Below are 24,414 nucleotides of genomic sequence, written 5' to 3'. Positions count from 1 at the left end.
CACCCTCTTTAAATCAATAAAACAACTCAGCAATTAATCTAGTAATTATTAAAAATTAAATAAGCAACTTGGGGGCTGTTAATCCATCTAAATATTAATTCAATTGATTTTCTCATTTGACACCCTAGGTTGGTAGAATCCATGCTGACTTATTCTCCTACTTCACTCCATGGTCTAAGTGTTTTTCACCCATAAATGCAGGAGTATACATCTTCCCACCGGAGTGAAACACACTTAGAGCCATGGGTGGTTTTGCTGTCAGAATAATAATTAGAGGACATACAATAATTTACTTATTTAGACAACCCAAGAACACAACGCATGAATTATATGACAGGAGCAGCTAAAGTGATTAATAACACAACCCATTCCTTTAGATCAAAAACATAATTTATATACTTAATTTGTTAAATAAACCATTGTAGCACGTTCTGGACCTATCTGATTAAATTAATTATTAAATCATAGTCGCCTTCAAGTAATCAATGAACAGAAAACACAAACGGCCTGAAATGCCTCCCTTTAACCATTAAAGAAACAAAATCGATCCAGTTTCAAACAGAATTAACAAGCAGTACTTAACAAATTAATTGGATTATCTCCCTTCAAATCATCCTAAGCAACGAGATAAAGACATTTCTCAAGTAAAATAACTATGAATCTTCAGACAGTAAATAGATAAGAACACTTCACCCGAAATGTCCTACAAGGTTTATATATATTTAATACACCCATTTTACTTTATTCTCATATCAATCAAATTCTAAACCGGAAATGGTATTATATCCATGTACCAATAGAACGATAATATATAAACATTACTTGCCACTAATACGAAACTAAAACTAACCGCAACATCTTTACAAGGTTGTTACGGCCATAATATAAATATAGATACCAAACTTTTAAAAATTCTTTTTACAAAAAATTAATCATTGGGAAATAAAGGAATTTAGGAACCCAAAAAATGGGATATATTTTTTTTTTAATTTCTTTTTTTAAATGGCTTAGGGCTCCCCGTAAAAACTTCACATAACTCTGTTCTTAAATAAGGATACGAAAATTAAGCTATACATTAATATTTAAATGGGCTTTTCCGTAACCACAACAAGGTAAATGTTTCTCGCATGCTTTTCCCGTTAGGGATTCCCCCGCTTTTTTTTTCTTTCTATTCAAAAAATGCTACATTGCCTAAAGTGTGTTTATCCATAAAGTCTGAAGAAATGCTGGTTTTTGAAAATTTTGAAACGATATAATGCTTGAAATTGTCGAACTAGACATCGAAACAATTGTAACGTAAAATGAAATACACTTTTTGTTCCCATCAACACCTTGTCTTGAAGTCTGGATTTTGAACACACAGTATATTAATGTTCAATTATGAAATGTGATGATTTTGTAGCTTAATCCTTAAGTCAACAATTTTTTACTTAAAACCTATTGGTATATGAAAATTTACTGAATTACACGAACTCAGTATATTACATATAAGTCTCTCTCTCTCTCTCTCTCTCTCTCTCTATATATATATATATATATATATATATATATATATATATATGTATATATATGTATGTATGTATATATGTATATATATATGTATATATATATATATATAAAGAACACACATTTCAGACTGTACATTATATTTTACATGCATTTATTGTGCGACACGATACTCAAATCTTCTATATAAAGGGCTATACGTCTCTGTTTGTCCGTCTGTCTGTTTCTATATTTTCAAACTCTGTCTCCTCCGAAACTAAAAGTCGTAGAGCGGTGCTAGGGGCCTCAAATGAGTGGATTTTTTATGGGCCGTTCTTTTATGAGTTTTTAGCCGGTTAAAATAGTTTTTTTTTAAATTGAAATAATCATTATGCATTTTGTACATTCATCTTAGTTCATTTTTAATTTTTAATCAGTTCATATGCATGTCACGTAAGTAAAGTGGTAATGTAACTAACTTTGAAACAGTTTTGGTTTCGATTCTTGCTGATGGCACCCAAATACTTTTTTTTTTTTACTTTTGAAATCACGACCCTATAATAATATATACGAAATCTGGACAACTTAAAATATCATATTTAAACGTATTTTACGACCGGGAAAAGCCTGGTGATCCCTGCTAGTAAATATGTATTGAAATTTCCTTAATCCGCGGATTTTCAAAGAAATGCGTTCTTCTCGTCAGAGGAAAGCTATTAACAAATGAATATTATAAAGCTATGAATTTACTGATGCTCTCATCAGCTGAAACAGCATTATATGAAAACTAGTCATAAAATGAAAAACAAAAAGATAAATTAAAAGCCAAGGATTAAATAAAAACTAAATGAAAAGATATGGACAGTTTAAGTATTTTCAAGACGAAATGATGGTAAGAGTCTATGTTCTCACAAGAATTGTAGTTTAAATTAAAATCCAAAATGTGTGTAATCCCAGTTTGTAGAAATAGTTATTTGCAAACTGTCGAGGAATAAATGTTATTTCGAATCGTTAAAGTTTTTCCCCTTACAGATAATTTAGCCGGCGTAACAATTCCCATTGTTTTAAGTAATAACGGAAAACTTTCCTTTAAAAACAACGGAAATAATATATAGTTGTGTCTTATTAGGCAGTATTTTTTCATTGAAATATTGTTAAAAATAACAGACCGTTTCTGTTCAATTATACCTTTTAATTTTTTTCTTTTTAATTTTTTCTATTTTTTTTTTTTTTTTTTTTGATGCAAATCAAAAAAAAGTTAGTTTCGTAGGCGCCATGAACGAAATCTATGAATGTTTATGAAATGCGTCACTTTAAGCATAAAATAATTCGAACTTAATGAGTCAACAAATGCACTTCATTATAATAATTAAATTTCCATGAACCAAAGATGTAATTCAGTGTAAAATCGCCCTTCTCATGCGGAAGTTAATATGTTGCTATTTACTTGTAGTTTTTTTTATGTAGAGGAAATATTCAGCTCTCAAAAAGGGGCACTCTGGATAGGAATAAAGATAAAAAAAATCGTTTCAGTCATGAATGATTTCTCATCCACTGACCGAGAACAGAAAAGGTGAAGTGTAGCATCAGAACAGATACTACACTGTGCTCTTGTTTATATAGTTTATTGCATGAACTTTACAAATTAAGTTATAACACAAAAAGTTTTTTTTTTTTAAATAAAATACAAGAAACTAAGTTATGAAACACATAAGCACGATGCAGGGTTTTTCTAAAAAGTCTATATAACTTTGAAGATTACTCTTGGCTGACACCATTCACCATAATACCGCATTCACACCGTGGAGGCTAAGAACACGCATTGTTAGTAAAGTCAATATGTTATTCAGAAGAGCGCATGTTTAAAGCAATATGGTGTAGGAGACGTAACGTCAAAACAACATCGGATTTCCATGGAAATCTGAGTCTTCACGTCACCTACTCCCCCTCCCCCGCTGACCTAAATATAAGCAATAGAGTAAGGATATCTCATCCGAACGGAATGCAGAAGACGTTTATTTCCTTCCCAATCCGGTTTCGAACAATTTCCTAAAAATAGCTGGGTCTTATATGTGTGTGTGTGTGTGTGTGTGTGTGTGTGTGTGTTCTTTCCGGGAGTTTGTTATTTATAGGCAGACTCTATTTAAAAGTCAAAGATAGCAACAACAACAACAAAAAATAGGGATAGAAAACGGAGCTAAAAATAACAACGTCGAATCTATACTTAGAAAGTCTTAACAAAATAAGGGAACGAAAACGTAAAAGACTGAACGCGAGTACAAACATCGCCGTGTTGCCCTAACCTAACCCTAACCTTGCCGTGTTATTACAAGGAAACCATCTGGCGCCTTGACGCTTATGTAGCACTATTGGCAAAAGTCCATAATAGTTAACAACCGAGAACTCGTAAACAAAAAGGATAAACGCTAATAATTCATAACAAACGCAATAGAATCCAATTTTCTATTAACCGATGTGTTCAAAGTATTCGAGTCGATAGAATTTATTTCTACTGCGTTTGCTATCTATATATTAATACGATAGCGTGTGTGTTATTTATTTTGTGTGTCACGCTTACATCCGGGTCATTTAATTGTTATGTACTTCCATTTCTTATAATAAATAATTTTACCAAAAATTCTTCATAAGTTTTGGTTTCGGTTTCGATTCTATCTGATGGCACTTAGCACTTAAGTAATCTATTTTTTTTTTATAAATAATTTTATCGAGGATCCTTCGTAAGTTTTGGTTTCGGTTTCGATTATATTTGATGGCACTTGGCACTTAAGTCATCTATTTTTTTTTTTTTTATATAAATAATTTTATCAAGGATCCCTCATAAATTTTGGTTTCGGTTTCGATTCAAGCTAATGCACCCAAGTCATATGGATATATTTTTTTTTATTTTTGAAAACGCAACTTTATAACATATAAAAATCGATAGAACATTAACGCTGTATTATTTTAATTGGAATTCATTGAGATGAATATTATTTATTAATTTTTATTTATTGCGGACTATTATCCTCATCTTTTTCTTAGTTGTTTCACGACGTTTCGGACAACTATTCCTCTGGCTTTCGTCAGGTGATAACCACGATGGATAGGAACTCTGAATCTCCTGGCTGTATTCACTGCAATTACCGCCACAGAGAAGAGGGGAGAGGGTGAAGTTCATTATTGCGGTTGTAGCTAGGCGAGTTATTGCTGTGAGTGTTTTAAAGGAGGAGACCAGAGATTAGGGCTCAGTCGAGTACCTGCTGCCATTTAGTACAGAGAGAGAGAGAGAGAGAGACAGAGAAAGAGAGAGGGGGAGAGAGATACAAAGAGATACGTTCTTAGCTGTGAATGTATTACAGAAGACCAGGGATTGAAGCTAAGTCGAGCACCTGCTGCCATTTAGTTCACAGAAAGATAGATAGATAGATGATAGATAGATAGATAGAGAGAGAGAGAGAGAGAGAGAGAGAAACAGACAGACAGACAGACAGACAGACAGGATCGTTCTTAGCTTTGAATGTCTTACAGGAGAAGATCGGAGATTAGAGCTCAGTCGAGTACCTGCTGCCATTTAGTTCACAGAGAGAGAGAGAGAGAGAGAGAGAGAGAGAGAGAGAGAGAGAGAGAGAGAGAGAGGGTGGTTAGAAAGAAAGAGAGAAAGAGAGAGAAACTTTCTTAGCTGTGAATGTGAATGTGTTACAGGATAAGACCGGGGATTGGAGCTCAGTCGAGCATTTGCTATGGACATGACAATAAAGCGGAGAGAGGCTAGCAACACCTCTTCTATGTTAATTACGGACAAGTGTGGCATTTTTAGTTTACTCCAATATCTTATGGGGGAGGGGTCAAAATGTTGACCGCTTTCGAAATCCTGTTTCTGCCAGTTTTCCTATAAATAGCTGAGACATTGTTCTGGCGACTGTTATTTATAGGCAGTTCTATTGACAATCTAAGATAAATAAGGGTACAAAGAAAGCGCTAAAAATAACAGCGCCGACGGATTGAATAAGAAATATGCCATTTCGCGCCAGACCCATACACTATTTTTTAAAAGACTTTTTCACCCCAAGCAGGGTACAGAGGTACTTTCAATAAGTTTCCAGACTTTTCATAAAACTCAAGTCCCCTTTGAGGTAATCTCTTCCGGCTGCAATGCACTTGTTGTACCGTCCCAGCAAGTTCTGGAAGGCCCCACGGAAGTCCTTTTGTGTGAGCGTGTCAATGACCCTCGTCAAAGTCTCTTTCCATCTCCTCAACTGTTTCATAACGACAACCTCTAGGGTTTTCCTTGAGTTTAGGAAATAAGCAAAAGTCAAATGGAGCAAGGTCTGGAGTACAGGGAGGGTGAGGCACTGTGTTGATTCCCATCTTGGTCATGACAACGTTTTTCTTTCTGATCTTCTCAGAGCACCCTTGGGACAAACTTCACGCAAACCGTCCACATCTTCAGTTCATCGCGAATAATTGTGTATGTACAGTTTCCACACTGACATCAAACTGTGCACTTATTGTCTCTAATAGACACACAACGGTACTTATTCAGGAAATTCTTTATTTGGCCAATCAACTCTGGTGTTCTGCTTTCCTTGCTCCTTTCTTATCATCCCTCACAGACCTCCTGCCTTTCTTGAATCTCTTATGCCACTCAAAAACCGATACTCAATTCATGCAAGATGGTCCAAAAACCGTCTGAAGCATTCCATACATTTCTATAGCATTTTTTCCAAGTTTAAAACAGAATTTTATTGCATATCGTTCTTCTAAAGTGTCCTCACGTCCAGTTTGCATTTTTGAAAATTCACCAGCTGTGGAAATCAGGCTTTAGTAGGATGTATTCCGATTCCTGCTGTAGCTGTTCATTTGAACCTGAAATCATAAAACTTAGTCGGTCATCTCATAAGATGTATAGCAATAACATACTGATATTTCAAGAGTCTACGACAATTTTAAATGCCCGTACAAAAAAGTCTGGAAACTTATTGAAGGAACCTTGTATATTGCCACTAGGAAGTAATAGGCTACTATTACGACTGTGGAGAGTTTAGCAGTTTATACAAATTTAAACTAATAAAAAAATCCTTAAAATCAACGTTGTTTTTTTTTCTATTAAACAAGATAAAAATCAAGGGAAATAACTGGATGAAACTAATTAAAAATTCTTATAATCAACACTGTTTTCTCATATTTAACAAGGTAAAAGAAAAATAGACTAGCATCAAGGGAGATAACTACGTCGATTTTAATGGTCTTTGATTCTAGTTTATTTTTTATGTTGCTTAATAGAGAAAACAATCTTGATTATTTCCCTTGACTCCGATCTATTTTTATCCAGTTTAATACAGAAAACAGCGTTGATCATAAGGATCTTTTATGAATTTCATTTAGTTATTTAAACTTCTGTAATCAAGGAAAACAGTAAACAGGGAGGGAATTCTAAAGTCTAGGAAGACACTATAAATGCAAAGGGCTTTCCAGCATCCAGAGCTGAAGGGGTGGAATTTTACTGATTGTCAAGAGTATGACGAGCGCCTTTAATATCTAATGAATAATATGGAGCATAAAAATATTCCTTGTCCCTGCATGTACAGAGTGGGTCACGGGAAACGGATGTTTTTAAGGAAAACAAAACAACAAACTGAAAAGAAAAGCAATTCAAAATAAATAACTAAAACAAAATTTAACGCAAATGATAAGCAAATAACAACAAACGAAATCGAATCTTAAGCAGGTTTAAGCAGTGCCTTTCTCACTCCCTATCCCTTACTCAAGGAGAGCAAGGAGCGTTCTAAAAAAACATCCGCTTTCTGTGACTCACCCTGTATACAAAATGTTCATTGTGTGTGCGGGCGTTTCTTCACAACAAACGTGACGCATAAACTTTTATAAACAGCTTTTCTTACAATCAGCGGATAACAATATGTCTGCTTGTCTCAGACCAAAAGGGACACATACCTTGTTATTTGTCGAAACCCCCAAAAGAAGGTCATAACAACAAGCAATATTTTACACGGGTTTTATTCGTCTTATGGATTCCCTTGTCGGAGTTTGGCACGCTGAGTCTCTTTCTACATTTTCACTAGTTCTCCCCTTTTGCTTCCAACAGGGTCGTCTACACGTCTGTTTGCTAATGCATTTCTTGCCAAATGCTTAGCTTGATTTCTGCTGCCTACCTATTACGTCAGCAAGACCCCAATCACGTGTCCAATGACACAAACAGATGATTAGTCGCATAAACCAAAATCTGTTTAATTCTAACCAAATTCCACAACTACTCCGAAAATTTCTAAATCAACTTTGTTTATTTTATTTCTGCATCAAATTCCTGACTAAACATTCCAAAGCTGTAAATCCAAATTTTCCAAAGTCTAATTGTTTTATTTTTTTTATAATAATAATCAACCAGGTTACTCGACGTTGCACGGCATGCTATTATACGTCGAGAGGGGGGGACACAAGTTCTATGAGTTCATCAGCGCACATCAAAGTACATTTCATTAAAGTACTTGTAAAACAGGAAAGATTAACAAGATGTTAGTTTACGTTAAATTTAAACTTCTGCATATCAGTACAGTCAGGGAAGCGAGTAGCAGGAAGGTGATTCCAAAGTCTAGCTGTTTGAGAGAAGAAAGTATTAGAATAGAAAGCTTTCGGGCTTTTAGGGAACTAAAAAGTGAAGGGGTGTGATTTTGTTGCTAAGCAGGTTTGTCGGGGATATGTACGTCGAGGGGGCACAAGTGTAATGAGTTCATCAGAGCACATTTCATTAAAATATTTGTAAAAACTGGTACAGGGATACAACATTGCGGTGATGAGACAGGGGTTGGAACTTAGCTGATAATTCAGGACCTATTCGATGTAAAACAGTTTGGGGCCCTGTCTAAGAGTGTGAGACCTATGGTAGGTGAACACAGCCATATATGGCAAGAATACTTTATGCGTGGGAAAATTATGGGTTTGTACAAATATGGCAACCGCAATAATGAACTTCACCTTCCGCTTCCCCTTCTCTGCACCAAAAACAAAAAAAGGAACTTCCATGAATTTTCTTTCTTAGAATATCAAACCTGGTTGGACAAAAATACCACGGGGCTGCTTCCTAACAGACTACAACATGATCATTAATTTTATATATAAGCAAATACGCGTGGAGCTTGTAACTCTATCCCCAGTAATTACCGCCTTAAATATCGTCCCAGGTGTGAGTATTTTTCTAGTACGATAGGCGAAGCCCATCCTTTTTTTGCGGCAGCCTTGGCAATGTCTTCAATATGTTTGTTCAAAATCATGTTACCTATTAATTGGGTTTTCAGAGTCGATTCTGACTCTTTTATTTTTTTATTTTTTACATTTTCACCCCAAACAAGGCACATTGCCACTTTGGTGTATGGGGCTACTATCAGGGGCAACATTTACTGAGGTACTGGAGTAGGGAGTTGGGCAGCAAGATGTCGGTTCACGTTACAACTTGAACTTCTGCATGTCAGTACAGTTGGGGAAGCAGAGTCCTGGAATGGAATTCCAAAGTCTAGCGGTTCTGGGGAAGAAACTATCAGAGTAGAAATCTCTTTTACATTTAGGGATCTCTACTGTGTAAGGGTAGGATTTAGCTGCTAGTCGGGTTTATCGAGGGTGTTTACGTCGTGGGGGCACAAGTGATTGCAGTTCGTCAGCATATTCATCATTAAAATACTTGTAGAACAGGCAGAGGGACGCAACATTTCGTCGATGGGACAGAGGCTGAAGCGTGGATGACAGTTCAGGACCTATCAGGTTGGCGACTCTTAACGTAAAAGCTCGACGAACAGAAAACATGTTACTTTTGCGGAATATGGGCCGTGCTGAAGTAACAGGTTTATTACTTAGAAACCTATTTTTTACATAGAGGAGGTTAGAACGTTTTGTAAGTATTCTGTACTTTCACCTAACGATTTTAAAAACAAAAAAAATAAATAAATCTATCTTGAAAGTCTTATCAATAAAATAGCACCATCTACATTCTGCATAAATACGGACAACATTTACTTTGTTTATTTGATAAAACTATTTTTCCTTGTTTACGCTGAGTAATGTGGTAGGGCAACAGCTATGATATCGCCTCGGCATTTAGTTGCTTTCCACCGCTAAAGGCCGGAAATGGGGGGGGGGGGAAACCAGCGTAATAAAGTTAGGTCTCTATGGCCTCTTATAAATTGTCTAGCCGCTAGGAGGCGCTTCAGGCAGTTGGCAAAAAAATGATTTCTTTCGAAAGAGAGGGGAAAAGACCTGAAAAGTTTGACCTCCTAATATTACCCTTGATTATAAAATAAAGACACCGAGTTGAGCTCATTTCTGTTGGACCGGTTGTCGATGACGTATCGTTGACTGGGCAGGAAGAACAGCTTAGACATTGCATCTTCGAGCCGGATGTAAAGAAACTATAAAAACAAAAACAGACAAAGAGATAGAAAAGAATGATGCGACGAAATGATGCATTATGGGATCGCCGCGCAAGTCTAAATAAATTTGGAAGTAAGCCAACAGGAAACTGGGGAAGAGGACGGATGGTGAATTTAAGATAAATCATTTCTACGGGAAAAGGCTGGGAAGATTGTTTATATATATATATATATATATATATATATATATATATATATATATATATATATATATATATATAAACAATTTGCAGACCAAGATTTCGTATAAGCTGTACTGCCTAAAGAGGTTTCTAGTTACAAGTAACAAGCTGACCGGAACATGCTCATGTATGTGTAGCGAAATATCGATGCTTATGTAAAATAGATAGAAAGTATATATATATATATATATATATATATATATATATATATATATATATATATACACACACATATATATATATTTATATATTTATTTATATATATATTAATGTTTGCTGTTTGCTCGTATATATATTAATATATATTTATATATATATTTAAATATATCTATATATATATATATTTATATCTATATATTTATATATATATAAATATATATATATATTTATATATATATTTATATATACATATATTTATATATATAAATTATATATATATTATATATATTATATATATACATAAAATATATAGGTTATATATATACATAAAATATATATATATAATATATATAATATATATATGATATATATATAATATATATACACATATATATATGTATATATATGTATGCATACATACATACATATATATATGTATACATACATATATATATATGTATACATACATACATATATATATATGTATACATACATACATACATATATATATATATATATATATATATATATATATATATATATATATATATTGGGTCCTGTAGTCATGAATTTCGCGTGACAATTCTTGATTGTCTTTGGCTCCATTTTTGCACATTTTTCCATCAAAAGTTCTCCTACATCTTTGCACTTGTACAATGGATCTCCAAACTTCGTAACTTGCAGCTATCTGGGCACATTCCTGTATAGTGAGGCATCCATCCTTTTTTAATATATATATATATATATATATATATATATATATATATATATATATATATATATATATATATATGCTTACTTGTATTCGAGTTTATATAGTTATTGCGTAGGGAAATGTACACACACATACAGACACACAGACACACAGACAGGCACGTTCACTTTTCTAGATATTATAAAGTAACATTAGCGGAACTCGAATACAAGTAAGCATTCTTCTCAGTAACACTTCCTACGATGAGAAGCAAGGATTATCTGTGCACGAAAGAGGTGGCCGCCTCCACAGGGGATAGTAGGAGGGTTCACGGTTTCTCTTGTTCCAGCTTTTCTTTGGGCTCTTTTTTTTCTTCTTTTTTTTACCTTCTGTTTTTTTCGGAGATTTTGCTGTTTCCATATATTTTTCTTCTCCAGTTCTCCTTGTTGGCCGCATTGACTTCCCAGTTGTTTGTGTCAATTTTGGTCGCCTTAAGAATGGATTCCGTTTGGTTTCAATGGTTAGTTCAAAGTAACGAGCTTGCGTGGGAACGTGATTGTCAAGCATATGGTCAAGTAGTCCAGCCCAGCTGGACTGTGTGTTGTTTTTGTAAGTCCATGCTTTCCACCCATGAGCGAAGAAAAACTCGGTATTCGTGATTAAGTATTGCCACCTTATGTGTAAGATACCGCACAAGTTTTTTTGGTCCGAGGACAAAAAGAGGGTGGACCTATAAATTCACCCTTGTCCGTTCGTCCGTTCGTCCGTTCGTGCGTCTGTACTTTTCTCAATAACTACGCCTTGGAATTTTTTTAACAATTTTGCACAAACATTAAACATTATATGAATAATAAAAAAAAAGTAACAGAACGGATTTTCCGGGAAAACTCCGGTTGCCCCTACCCCCCAGGCTGCTTATCGGATTAAAATGGCTAAAATTGACACTTTTGTGCTTCTTAAAAACAAATTGATGCTTTGGATTTTTATAAAACTTTCTGAAAAGTTGTAACTAATTTCACGATAACTCTTAGGTGTGACCCAGGGGCTCTTTTAGGGCTAATAAAAACACTCCATTTTGGGGACAATTTTACCATATTTATCCAAACTTTTTCTTACTCGGTCTGGTAATGTACTCAGAGACCAGACAACTCTGAGTCAGGGTTCGCTGGCACCGGAAACGAAATTATATTTCGTTATGGCTCTCAAAGTGACATCAAATTGTCACTTTCACCAAACAATCAGATTTATATGTCGATTTTATAAAAATAATAAACTTTATAACTTAACCCTTGTGTTCAGCAGGTTTGATTGCTGTCGCCCGGGCATACAACACTACTTAACAATGAAACAGAGCGCCCCCGCCAGTACCTTATAAAATTGGCTTTTATCAAAACCTTTTAAAAAAAGAACATATTACTGGTATATGTCAGCTAGAGCAGGGAGTAAAGGCCTCCTAAACTCATAGGTAATCGGCATAAAATGATCGAATGGGTTAACATGCCGTAACACCCCCTCGCCCCCAAAAAAAACTAAAACAAAGCAAAAAAATAACACAAAAACAGAACCATTATATATCTACTTCGTTGTCCTCCTCGTATTTAATCACGTTTCGGATGGGTAGGAATGCCCCAAAAACACGAACGAGGAACATGGGCGAATTGTGACCTTGTAAAGCTACAAGCGAATTGTGGCCTTGTAAAGCTACAAGCGAATTGTGGCCTTGTAAAGCTACAAGCGAATTGTGGCCTTGTAAAGCTACAAGCGAATTGTGGCCTTGTAAAGCAACAAGCTACTTTCAGCTAGCTGAAACCACTATCAATAAATTTCCCCATTCTTTATCTGTGCTTAAATCAAAACTTAGATTCCATGAACAAACCTTCTTTCTTAGAAGTGCACGCCTGTGGAACTCTCTTCCATTTGCCTGTTTCCCACCTGACTACAAATTGGATGTCTTCAAGTCCAACATAAACAAATTCCTGATAAACCGCCCCCTTAAGTAAGACACTTTATCAAATCTCCATTACTGACGATTACTACGATATTATCCCATTGATTGCTGTACACGCAATAACCATTATGCCCGAGTGTCTTCCGGGCCTTGATAAGTGGTGACTACCATGTAAAAAAAAAATGCGTAAGTAGTTTTCTAGCACGGTAATGAGAGCTCACTTTCTTTTCAGCACCCTTGGCAATGCTCTCAATGTATCTGTTCCAGCTCATGTTCCCTGTCCTGGGACGGGTATTCGTAAAGTTAAATTACGTAGAAAAAGGTCTTAGAGGGTAAATTGAGGTTTAGTCTAATAATAACAATAATAATAATAATAATGATAATAATGATAATAATAATAATAATAATAATAATAATAATAATAATAATAATGAATAAGTACATACGAAAAGACGCGGTTACTAGGTCATTCACCTGTCCAGACATCAACATGCAAATTGAAGACGCCTTTTCTTCCTAAACAATACACTGGGTTTCAAAATAAAGACGCCAGTATTCAGCTGAAAAGAATGGGTCGTGAGAAATAAAGAAACAAGAGACCTGAAAATAACCCTTACAAGCATTATGCATGCACAATAAGACGAGTGTTTTGCCTACAGAAAAACCCTAATGACCCATAGCTAAGGCTGTTTCTCAGAGTATCTGAACATTCTATACAAATAATGCATCTATAAACGTTTCTATATGAGTAAAACCGTAGATGCATATGTGTGTGTGTATGGTGCCTGATTATACGGCATAATCACGTTGACACACCAGTTCCCGTCAGATCACCGAAGTTAAGCAACGCTGAGCCTGGTCATTACTAAAATGAGTGATCAATTTTGGGAAGTCCAGGTGCTGTATGTAGGAGGACGTCGACACCTCCCTGCAAAAGTTGCAAAAACCTAATGTCGCCATCTCCCCTAACGTCGTCATCTCCCTAAGCGATTGGGGACCGCTTGTGAATTTCATACACCCATGAAACTTCCTCCTTCGGGGGAAGCCGGTTAAACGCGAATAGGGTTGGTGCTGACTACATACATGGTGTCTGATTGTCTGTGTGTAAATATTTAACCGATAAACTGTTAAACTACTGGTCACATAACACTGAAATTAACAGGAAACTGTAATCTAACATTAAGGATGGTTTATAACGAGTAAAATCTTTGTTTGGATAGATGGATAGATAACGCATCATCAACGTTATGATCCCATCTGGCATCAACTAAAATGAATGACTCTCGTCTTGGAGAGGCTCCATGTTTTGACAAGCTTCTGGGCTTGACCTTTACTCCTGATCTGAAATGAAACACGTACATCATATCCGTTGCCAAAGTCGCTGGACAAATGATGGGCTCCTTCTATCGATCCAATAGATATCTTACTGCTGATGCAATTCTCTGCCAATATGGAAACCAGGTACGTCCAAGGATGGAGCATTGTTGCCACATCTGGGCAGAAGCTGCTAGGGAGATTTTATCCTGCCTTGACAGAGTTCAAAATAGACTTCGTAACCTAGTAGGGGATGCCCTTTTCTCTTCCCTGCAACCTCTTTCTCACAGAAGAAACGTTGCGAGCCTGTCTCTGCTTTATCGCTATTTTCATGGCAAGTGCTCGTCTGAGCTCCAATCTATGGTCTTCCCTCGCCAAACTTTCACGAAAAACACTAGTCTAGCTGAAAACACTATCAATAATTCCCCCCACTCTTTATCTGTGCCTAAACCTAAACGTAGATTCCATAAACAAAGCTTCTTTTTTTAGAACTGCACACCTGTGGAACTGTAATTTGCCTGCTTTCCAACTGACTACAACATGGTCGTCTGCAAGTCCAATGTAAACAAGTTCTTGATGAGCCGTTCCCCTTAAGTAATCCAATTTACCAAACTTCTAGCGATTACTATATTGTCCTTTTGACCACTGTACACTCTTTAACCCTTATCCTCGAGTGGCCTCTGTGCCTTGATAAGTGGTGATTCCTTCGGCTTTATTAATCACTGTTGATACCTGATGGATACGTTGTTGGCATATATTTGATTATTTGCTTTCTTAAGGCAGTGTTCACACGTACGTAAGATATCGGGATCATGGGCTCAGCGAGTACGTATTCAAATGTCACATCAACTTGGTAGCCAGAATCGGACGTGACGCCACACGGTTCAAAAGGGGGAGGGTGAAAGAAAAAAAATCAGTCGGTTGGAAATATTTCTTTTACTCACCTTCACCCCAAAGCAAGGACGTAGGGGGTAATTAATTGGGGATCATGCCTAAGAAAGATTAACAAGATGTTGGTTTACATTATATTTAAACTGCTGCATGTCAGTACAATTCAGGGAAGCAGATGGCAGGAACGGAATTCCAAAGTCTAGCTCTTCGAGGGAAGAAAGCTTTGGTTGTAGTAATTTTCTGGCACAGCAGTGGGAGCCCCACTACCTTTTAACATTTTTAGATTTTCGGTGTTTGTGTTTCTCTAGATAGTTTTTGGTCCCCCGACAAAATAAAAAGGACCTGTAAATTCACCCTTGCCCGTTCGTCCGTTCGTCTGTCCGCACTTTTGTCAATAACTACACCTTGGAATTTTTTGAAATTTTGCACAAACATTAAACATTATATGAGTAAAAAAAAAAAAGTAATAGAACGAATTTTCCGAGAAAACTCCGGTTGACCCCCACCCCACACAGGAGTGCCTTTCGGGTTAAAATGGTTAAAATTGACACTTTTGTGCTTATTAAAAAACATTGATGCTTTGGATTTGTATAAAACTTTCTGAAAAGTTGTAACTAACTGATTTCTATATAATTTTGTTTGTCTATACTTCGCGATAACTCTTGTGTGTGCCCCAGGGCCTCTTTTAGGGCTAATGAAAACACTCCATTTTTGGGACTATTTTACCATATTTGTCCAAAATTTTCTGTGTATGCCTATTTAGCAGTTTTGTATGGTGCTGAACTCAAATTCAAATCTGTTTAGGCCTTAGGGACTTTTGGGGCAAATGATGAACTTAGTCATTTCTTTTTTTGCATGGTGCAGAACACAAATTTGAGTTTTTTTCATTTATGTTAAGGCCTAAAACTGCACTAGTTGTTCATTTTCACCGGGATTTGACGTCCCGTGGGGGCTTTTGTGGCAAATGCTGAACTCAGTCATTTTTTTTTATGCGTCGTTCACTGTGCACTCACGAGGGACCATTCATGCTTCACTTGTTCTGGGTTTTTTTTAAGTTTCCATAAAGTAGCCGAACGTTAACGAACATTGCCGAACACTACCGAACGTTTGATTGGTCCTATTTCGTAACATGTACCTTCTTCGTTTAATCGAGCTTGTCCTGTGATTGCTCCAACTAAAAACCGTTTTTTTTTGTTTTTGTTTTTTTTTTCTTTTTTTTTTTTTGGCACAGCCGACATAAAACTTTGCTGCAGCATGAAAATGGCAAATGTCAGAATGAACGGTGTCTAGGAGGGAGGGGGTGGTGATGACGTCGGCCTGAACTGTGCGCTGAGGGACACGTGCGAGTACTTACCCCATAAATAGGTATGGCCGTCTGCCAGGAATTTCCGCCATTCAATTGATTTTAGGAACACGTGCACATGATAAAACAGACAACCACGTCACACACACACACACACACACACACACACACACACACACACATATATATATATATATATATATATATACACACATACACACACACATATATATATATTACATATATATATATATATATATATATATATATGTAGAAAGTGTTTGTGCTAAACATCAATAATTTTATGCTAAACGTCAATAATTTAATAACTCCTATAAAACGCGCACAATCTCATAAGGCAGTTGATATAATGTTAGGTTGTATAAATGTGTTAACTTTAGTCAAAATCCAAATTCCTTAAAGAATGAGATTTTTTTCTTCAATTATCGAATTTCGATACTTATTAAACGACTTCGGATTTAAAAAAAGTATCCACGTAAGAACACTCTCAGACACATCAAATACTTTCGTGTGAAATTTCTCAAAAGTTGGCCCAGCCGTTTCCAAGTCCATAGGGAACGAACTCACACACACACACACACACACACACACACACACACCGCGTCTCAGAAGAGACGTTGCGAGCCTGGCTCTGCTCTAGCGTTATTTTCATGGCAAGTGCTCGTCTGAACTCCAGTCTATGGTCTCTTCATGCTAAACATTCATTAAAAAAAAAACACTCGACCAGCTACAACCACTACCAAAAATTTTCCACACTCTCTATCTTCGCTTAAATGTCCCATGAACAAAGCTGCTTTCTTAGAACTGCTCGCCCGTGGAACACTATTCTTCTGGTCTGCTTCCCGGCCGATTACAACATGGTAGCTTTCAAGTCCAATGTAAACAAGTTCTTGTTAAACCATTTCCTTAAATAATCTTAGAAGTGCACGCCTGTGGAACTCTCTTCCGTTTGCCTGTTTTCCACCTGGCTACAACCTGGGTGTCTTCAAGTCCACCATAAACAAATTCCTGATGAACCGCCACCTTAAGTAACACACTTTATCAAAGCTCCAATATTAACGATTACTACGATACTATGCCATTGATTGCTGTACACGCAATAACCCTTATCCTCGAGTTGCTCCCGGGCCTTGATAAGTGATGACTATCTTGTAAAAAAGAAATCTAAATTCTACGCAATATACACCATTAACGGTTACCTTGCATTCATTAACCATTATTCTCGAACGGTGACTTCCTTGTAAAAAAACGGCGTGGCGTCAAATAGAACTCATTGGATAACTATCTTTTTTATTCACGCTATTGTGACTGTCTATCAAGTCATAATCAACGCTTAAAAAAAAAATGACATTTGAGTTAATTTCTATTTTTACTTCCTCCTTAAAAGCCTATTTTGCTTTTACGCCCGTCACGACTTTTACGATGTGCGTTATTAGTTTCAATAAAAACCTGCATCTTTAAGTCCTGATTAATTTTCCAAATACGTCATGAAATTATGACCGGCCAATAAAACATTCCTTTAAAATTTTTAACAACTACAGGGTGGAAACATATAATTATCGCCCTAGAAAAGACGGCATGATTCCATTTCCGTTTGATGATGGATGAGTCCGTAACAATTAATCGACAGTCACTCGGATGTAAGCATGACACACAAAATAAATAACACACACGCTATCTTATTAATATATATACTAGCGGGACCTGTGGAAATTCCATAGGGGACTCATTCATATGTAATATATTGATGTTGGCATTCTGTAGATGTTCAGTGTAAATGGAGACGCTCTAGCAAAAACGCCCGGTAAAGCCCGGTCATAAAGTACACGCTTAAATATGATATTTTAATTCTTGCAGATTCCCTATATATTATTATAGAGTCAATTTTTTTATCGATTTTTATATATTATAAAGTTGCGATTTCAAAAATAAAAAAAATATATCCATATGACTTGGGTTCATTAGCTTGAATCGAAATCGAAATAAAAACTTATGAAAAAAAACATATATATATATATATATATATATATATATATATATATAACTTGAGTTTCATTCAGCCATAACCGAAACCAAAACTTATAAAGAATTTTTGATAAAATTATTTATAAAAAAACATAGATGATTTAAATGCCATCAACTATAGTCGAAACCGAAACCAAAACTTATATAGAATTCTTGGTAAAATTATTTATGACAAGAAATAGAAGAACAAAAAAATTAAACAATCTGGATGTAAGCGTGACACACAAAAGAACACACACGCTATCGTATTAATATATAGATGATAAATAAATAAATAATAGTAATAATAATAATAACAGAAAAAAATAATAATAATGATAATAATAATAGTCGTCGTCGTCTATTTATAAATTAGCCTAGTCATCCAGCCATCCCATCTTCAATGACCCGGATGTAAGCGTGAGACCACAAAAGAACACACACGCTGTCGTATTAATATATAGATTATAAATAAATAAATAAATAATAATAATAATAATAATAATAATAATAATAATAATAATAATAATAATTCTGATTTCGTTTATGAACGTCTCTCTGGAAAGGGATGGGATGCATTTCCAGAGGATTTCAAACCAGGAGCTTCAAAGATCAAGGGTTTTCCTAAGTATGTTGATGGTACCTAAAATTGCAGAGGTTTGAAGGCCGCCTAAAACATCGGGGATTTGTAGTTTTTTCAATTGTCCTTCCAGACGACTTGATACTACTCCTAGTGTACCAACTACGACCGGGATTATTTGTATTTTAACCCCATGTATACGCCTTATCTCCAAGGCCAATGGAGCATAATTGCTCCACTTCTCATTCTCCTTCTCTCTCACATTTCTGTCCCAGGGTACTGAGAAGTCTACAATCTGCCAGTTTTTTTTTTAGTCCTTGTCAATGACGACCAAATCCGGACGATTATGTTCCAATTGCTTGGTCGTTATGACATTTTTGTCCCACCATACCTCTATCTTGCCATCCTCACTTGATCTCACTTCATCAGGCACCTCCTCAAACCATTTTCCAGCACATTTCACCCCAACCCTCTTACACACCTCCCAATATATCCGGAGTCCCATGCGATCGTGTCTTTTGCGGTACTCTCTCTCTCTCTCTCTCTCTCTCTCTCTCTCTCTCTCTCTCTCTCTCTCTCTCTCTCTCTCTGGGCCAGTCCACTACACCCTGCTGCAAGATGCGCAATTGACTCTGAGGTCTTACCACAAATCCGGCATTCTGCAGCAATTTCCTCTCCTAGAACCACTTTATTGAACAATCGTGTTCCTAATGCCTGCTCTTGTGCTGCATAAACAAAAGCTTCAGTACTCTTGTTATATTAATACATTAATTTGTAATTATTTATTATTATTATTATTGTTGTTATTGTTATTGTTGTTATTGTTCGTCTTATTAATAGTGAGTCTTAGAGTCTTATTAAGAGAGATGTTGCGTTCTGTGTTCGTGTTATGAAGAGATTCATATATATAAAATGTTCATACTTAGAAGTGTTAGTGAGGGGGTAGTGTTGAGACAGTCTTAGTGTTCACATTGTAGATATGAGATGTCGAGACATTGTGTATGTAAAGGCATTTTAAAACACATGATATATAAGACATATAATGACAATTTTCACTTTACCTTTTGGTAGAATTACAACACAAAGATGACGTTTATAAAAACACATGATGGGTTTATTTCTTCTCCGACCGGTCGTGGTTTTCTTAGTCAAGAATTCAAAGTTTTACATTCTATGTTTCAAAGGTGACCGTCTCGCTTCCAGACGTTCGACTGTCCATGTCTGGACTCTTGTCCTCAGACTCTCTCTCAGACTCCCCCTCAGTTTCTCCCTGCTTAACTCTAAAGTTTCTAACTATATCGAGAACTTCCCATTTTCCATGACGTCATGCACATGTTAAAACATGTCTTCTTTCGCGTGTTCTGGAAATGCGTGTCCAAAACTTTTTTCCTTTGTTTACAAAAGGAATTTTAACCTATATTCCCAGTAACCTATATTTCCAATATGTTAAAAACATGTTTATTAAATTATCCTATAGTTGTATTCCTTTTCTTAAAACTATTTTATCTCTAAGCCAAACAATGGTTTGTTTTCACATTCCATTTGCTAATTCTCTCTCGTAATCTATTTCTAAACCTAAATTACGAGGTTCGAATTTCGTCTATTCTATTTCATTTTCATTTTAACTAAATCTCTCTATTTTTATACTTACATGAAAAGGGGACAGCCCTTATCATGTAACACTCTTAGCCAGATACCCAATAATAATAATAATAATAATAATAATAATAATAGTCGTCTATTTATCAATTAGCCTAGTAATCCGTCCATCCAATCTTAGCGATCTGGATGATTGTTGAAGAAACAAAGTTAACCTAGATAAATATCAGTTTTATTTTTTTCACTGTTCTGCCATTAATTAATGCTTAAATGACAGACTGGCTTATTTACGTCATTTCCGTTCTAATCAATGGCAGATCGACAAAATACAATAAACTGATTTTTATTTATTATTATAATTCTACTTGAGAAGATTTTATTTTTTTGTGTAGATACGACGTGTCTTCAATAAGTTTTCAGAATTATTTTTTCAGGCATTAAAAATTGTCGTAGACTCTTGAAAATTATTGTTATACTGTTATATAAGAGGACTGGCCGACCAATTTTTATGATTTCAGATTCAAAGGAACAGCCGCAGCAGGAATCGGAATACGCCCTACTAAAGCCTGATTGCCACAGCTGATGAATTTCAAAAATGCAATCTATACGTGAGGACACTTTAGAAGAACGATATGCAATAAAATTGTGTGTTTGAACTTGGAAAAAATGCCACAGAAACCTATTGAATGCTTCAGACTGCTTTTGGACCATCTTACATGAATCGAGCATCAGTTTTTGAGTAGCATAAAAGATTCAAGGAAGGAAGGGAGTTTGTGAGGTATGATGAGAGGTGTTGGAGGAGTAAGGAAGTCAGAACACCAGACTTGATTGGCCAAATAAAGAATTTCATGGATAAGGAGCGTCGTGTGTCTATAGGGGCAATAAGTGCACAGTTTGATGTCAGTGTGGGAACTGTACACACAATTATTCGTCGGGAACTGAAGATGAAGATTTCCACGAAGTTTGTCCCAAAGGTGCTCCATCCTTGTCACAAACTATGTGATCAAGATATCAAAACACTTCCTCGCCCTCCCTATATTCCCCTTTTGGTTATTCCCTAAGCTCAAGGAAAACCTTAGAGGCTGTCGTTATGAGACAATTGAGGTGATGAAAGAGGCTGTGACTATGGTCATTGGCACGTTCATACAAAAGGACTTTCGTGGGGGGCATTCCAGAAATTGTTGGAATGGTGCAAGTGCATTGCAGCCGGGGAAGATTACTTCGAAGGGGACTAAAGTTCCATGTGTGTACTATCAATAAAAGTTCCAATACGAAAAAAGTCTGGAAGCTTACTGAAGGCACCTTGTATATTTTTTGTGTCTTATATCAAAGGATTTTACTGTTAATTTATTTGGAACTGCCACATGCGTATAAACACCGGGTGTTTTTATTATCTATCTATCTATCTATCTATCTATCTATCTATATATATATATATATATATATATATATATATATATATATATATATAAAAGTGAACGTGTCTGTGTGTATCTGTGTGTGTACATTTCCCTACGCAATAACTTTGTCAATTTTAAGTCTACAGACTCGAAATTTAATATACAGGGTACTGAGATTTGGGAAAATCTTTGTAATTGGTTTTTGCCTTGAAATTTGGCTGTTAAGGGGTCAAAGTTCAACGATTTGACCTTTGAGAACTATACCAAACTCCTCCGCCTATTTTGGGTCTAAACACTTGAAAATTTAGATGTAGCTTCCTTGGACATGGATCTAACTTAATAACTTGACTTGAGCCCCAAACAATAAATGTTAAGGAGTCATAATAGGGGTCAAAGTTTTTTTAAAAATTGACCGTTTTTTTTTTTTTGTTGTTTTTTTTTTTTGCTCAACATACACTTCCAAACACCCGGGCAACGCCAGGCTGAAATGCTGGTTATCTACATATTAATAGAATAGCGTGTGTGTTATTTATTTTGTGTGTCATGCTTACATCCGAGTAAATGACGTTTAATTGCTATGGACTTCCATTTCTTGTAATAAATAATTTTACCAAGAATTCTTCATAAGTTTTGGTTTCGGTTTCGATTATAGCTGATGGCATTCCAGTAATCTATTTTTCTTTTATAAATAATTTTATCAACAATTCTCCATAAGCTTTGGTTTCGGTTTAAATTATAGCTGAAGGAACTCAAGTTATATACATTTCATAAGTTTTGGTTTCGGTTTCGATTATAGCTGATGCACCTAAGTCATATAGATATACATTGTTTGTTTTTTTTAAATCTTAACTTTATAACATATGAAAATCGATAGAACATTAACTCTTTAATAATATATACGAAATCTGCAATAATTAAAATATCATATTTACGCGTACTTTACGACCGGGCTACGCCGGGCATCCCTGCTAACTTAGATAAATACTTTTGCAGTTTTAACAAAAGGGCTGCAATAATATCAGAGCGTCTTCATTTACACTGAACATCCACAGAATACCAACATCAATATATTAAATATGAATGAGTCCCCTATGGAATTTCCACAGGTCTTGCTAGCTATTATTATTATTAGTCGTGTCATTTATATGTCAGGCCTGGAACTTATAGAGTGATGTATTTGTTTAATTTATTTTAGTATTGCTTGACGTTGTTATTCTTTTTTTTTTTTTTATGTGGCCTTTTTCCTTCACAGTGCCATCCGGTTACTTCTGACTCATTCCGTATATAAATAAATGTTTGCTATTACGTATAAATTGATACGCGGGGTAAGTAAAAGATAAGTTTCACCTAAACAATCTATTTTATGTAGATTTCATCTAATGATTCATTACTGTTCTTCCCCCCCCCCCTTTTTTTTAATTTGCAGCCGACATTTATATTCCGTGTGAAAAAACTTCGCGTGGATTCCTTTAAACTATATCGCATCCAAAGTTGAGCTTTTTAGATACAGGTATTCCTCCTTCTTGGCCCGATTAAAAATAGTCAGCGTAGGCGTCGGACGAGATCTATTTCCAGTCGAATAAACGCATCCCTCTTGCTTTGTGAATGACTGGGAAGATTCTATAAAAAGCCGCCATGTTCTAAACATAACCCGCCGGAACTGGCGACAACGCATGCGTAATAAAGAACATTCTTGAGTCACGGTTCAATTTTATAGGGATCGGAATACCCGTTACTTTCTCAAAATAGATATTAGCACAACCAGAGTAATTAATAGACTCGGAAAAGAAGAAAAGGGCTATTTTGGGTTTTCATTTTTTTTTTTTTTTTTTTTTTTTTTTTTCAGATAAACCGTTATCCTTTTTTTATATTGTGTTCTTTTTTCGGATCATTCACCAATTAAAGTTGCTATTTATGTTCATGCCACGATTCGATTCACACACACACACACACACACACACACACACACATACACACACACACACATACACACACACACACACACACGTATATTATTTTTCCGGTTAAGAATCATTCATTAATTTCGTATAAACCAGAAAATTATTGTTGACATTCGTTTCTTTCGGTATCTTTCTAGTTAGAGTTCTTTCTAGAAAGACGTCGTGAAGGTTGCCAACACACACGAGAGAAAGTGCTTCTGTGAAATGAACTGAATTCAAACTTGGCACACCCAGGTTGCCAGTCTGTGTTGTTAACAAGTTACTGACACCTGTACCGGTTCTGTACGTAGAAACCTTCACGACGCTTTTCCAGAAAGAACTCTAACTAGAAAGATACCGGGGAAACAAATGTCAGCAATAATCTTTAAACTTGGCTACTGTCACCTGTACTTGTCCTGTATGTGGAAGGACGTTGACACCCTCTCTGAAAGAATTCCA

General features: G+C 35.7%; 1 long non-coding RNA gene and 1 pseudogene across 1 annotated transcript in view; both read left to right on the top strand.

The window, feature by feature from the left end:
* Positions 1-24,414, top strand: part of LOC145269258 (uncharacterized) — a 205,835-nt gene that overhangs the window by 168,696 nt on the left and 12,725 nt on the right. The gene's annotated exons all lie outside the window — the stretch shown is intronic.
* Positions 13,693-13,812, top strand: LOC145270000 (5S ribosomal RNA; annotated as a pseudogene).

Source organism: Euprymna scolopes, chromosome 45, assembly GCF_053919585.1.
Source record: "Euprymna scolopes isolate OS-2025 chromosome 45, ASM5391958v1, whole genome shotgun sequence".
NCBI lineage: Eukaryota > Metazoa > Mollusca > Cephalopoda > Sepiida > Sepiolidae > Euprymna > Euprymna scolopes.
Note: the sequence above shows the minus strand (reverse complement) of the source record. Positions and strands in the feature narration are given on the sequence as shown.